Genomic DNA, 2843 nt, shown 5'->3' on the forward strand with positions numbered 1-2843 from the left:
TAGCCGCTTTGCCGTCTTGAACTCGCCCAATCATAAAACGGTTGCAAAACTGTTGAGTCTGCTGAACGCAGCCATTGTCTTATATCGAACTTTCACACAATGCGCAGTGCCGCTGCACATCGTGTGAATAGCCGCGGACGTTTTTTGACTCACCCCCACCACGCGAGTTGACTCTCCTGGTCTCTAGTCTTCTTGATAATGCCGCAAAACTCCGAAATAATTCTCCTTTTCGTGAATGGGTAAAGAAGCATAACATTCGGTACATTTGGTTATCCCGCTCTCCTTATGTAGATAAAATAGGGTGGATACGCAACTAGCGCTACGGAGCCATGCGACGTAAGGCTTAATCGCTAGGAGTCGAAGATCAAGGGGCGCACGAACGCGGGAACACCGGACACATGCTATACGGTTCATCCGCGGCGAGTTTTCAGTTAACGGAGTGAAATGAAACTTTCTTACCTTTAGATGTTCGAATGGGCGTCCCCTGGTGTTTCCAAATGTCGAAGGAAATGGATGATCGGTGCAATAGGCCTCTGCAGCTCCCCAGGGTGGATCAATTGTTGGTTCAGGACCCTGCTAACAGGCAGCTCTCTCTCTCTCTCTTTCTCACTAGTACGAGTGATCACTCCCGGAATGTTCGATAGCGGCTGATTAAAGGCCGCTGATTCTCCGACATCAGCTTAAGTTGGAAGCCTGCAAAGTTATTAGGCCAAATTAATCGAAGCTTGGTGACAATGGCCCTATATTGCGCGAAGTTATTGAGGAGATGGAAGAATCCACAAAATGTTCAGTTGAATTAAATTATTTAAGTGTATATTTTATAATGATTCACACCGATACATTGGCTACAAGTAGTGTATTAATTACTAATTACTTCTAGGATTAAACAATTAGAATTAACGCTTCTATATCTAGAGATAAGAGTTAACGCCTTTAGAATTGGAAAATAGAAGAACTAATGCTTTTTTATTTAGAAATTGAATTTTGCACGTGGCGCTTAAACTAGAAACGGTAGGTCGGAATGGAAGGAGCCGACGATTTTTGAGCGCGACTGTACTGATCGACGCGCACTATTACTCTGAGGTCTCTCTTAGGTTTTTACCTATGGTCGTCTTCGAAGTCCCCTTCCACCAATCGTGCTGCTGTTGGTGGGGAGAAGCATCAGGTGCGTTCTAGAGATACCCGTGCATTCGGGTCTGCAAGCAAGTCTGTTCGAAAAATGATTACTGGACAAAATGAAATTATTGCGGACGTGACATATTCTTCTCATATTCGACTGTGATTGGTCAATTTTCTACGACTTAAGACCCTATGACTGCTACGACTTCTATTGTAGACCCCGTATTACATCATGGTAATGTATAAATCTATTGAATTACCAAATAGTGACTTTTCCCAAATGAAAATAATAATGAAGACGTCTTCCCCAAATATAATTTCTAATCGATTCCATTCATAAAACACATTAAATAAAATCGCTGTCTGCTAACTTGACACATGATAAAATTTGTTAATTACAAGAAAAATAGTATTTCCCCAATGTTTAAATGCTTTTCTCAAATTTCCCCAAACGATTCCTAAATTATATAGACACATAAATAAATCAGAAATATTCAATTTGTTTGCTATCTTGTCAGTGGTGACTGCGTTCTGAAATATCACCCGAGTGCCTCCGTGTATCATTTTATCCTTGTTGTTCACCCAATATTAAATAAGGATAAGATAATACACGAGGGCACTCGGATGATATTTCCGAACGCAGCCTAAATAGACAGCAAGGAGGGGAACGAACGAATCAGGGTACATTTCCATGGGGAAAGAAAAGCAAAAAAGAAGCGGTATGCTTCTTTTTAATTGCACATCCACTCATATTGACTGGTGCCTAGTAATTTTCCAGTGTACCACCAATGAGAATATTTTATATTTAATTAGCCAATTAGTGATGTGGGAAACTGACATACTGAAAGAAAAAGCGGAATGAGATTCCTATCGGAATGATTAATGCCTGGTTTATGCTTCGGTCTTAACCCCAAGATCCTAAAATTTAGCCAATGGAGTACATGCCCGATTTATGTTTCGGCCTTAATCCTAAAATCCTAATATTCAGCCAATTGAATACAGATTTTAATTAGGACCAATTAAGACTGGCAGCCTTATTGGCTGAATTTTTAGGATTTTAGGGTTAAGACCGAAGCATAAACTAGGCAATAGATTTCAGTTAGGACTGGCAGCATAAGTCCGGATCTACAATAGGTATTTTAAGACTTAAGCCGTAAGAAATTGACTAATTACAGTCGAATTCGAAGAGAAGAATCGACTATAGGCGATTTTTGGCGTGCTTCTGGTATAGCAATCAAAAGCAATCGCGGTTGAGGCTATTTTCATTTTCAGGAATCAAAAGACAAAGATAGCTCCAACCGCGGTTGCTTTTGGTTGCTATACCAGAAGCACTCCAAAAATCGCCTTACCCCGGATATACAATAGGATTTTAAGCCTTAAGTCATAAGAAATGGACGAATCGCAATCAATTATTCCCCTCGGATTCAACTGTAATTGGTCAGTTTCTTACGGCTTAAGTCTTAAAACATCTATTGTAGATCCGGACTTAAGGCCGCAGCACAGACTCTTGCATAACGCATAACGCATAGTGCATAAGCGAATCAACTAATCAGAAAATGTTTTAATACGCTAACGCGGCTCTCTGATTGGTTCATGACACCTCAAGGCTGGACTTAAGACGATCTTGATTATAAGAACTGACTATGAATACCGGCCTAAGACCCGAAACATAAATCCAGCCTTAATTAATTCCTAAATTTCTATTGGCCGGTATTCATAGTCGG

This window comes from Mycetomoellerius zeteki, unplaced genomic scaffold (genome assembly GCF_001594055.1).
Source record: "Mycetomoellerius zeteki isolate Tzet28-1 unplaced genomic scaffold, Tzet1.0 scaffold219, whole genome shotgun sequence".
Taxonomy (NCBI): domain Eukaryota; kingdom Metazoa; phylum Arthropoda; class Insecta; order Hymenoptera; family Formicidae; genus Mycetomoellerius; species Mycetomoellerius zeteki.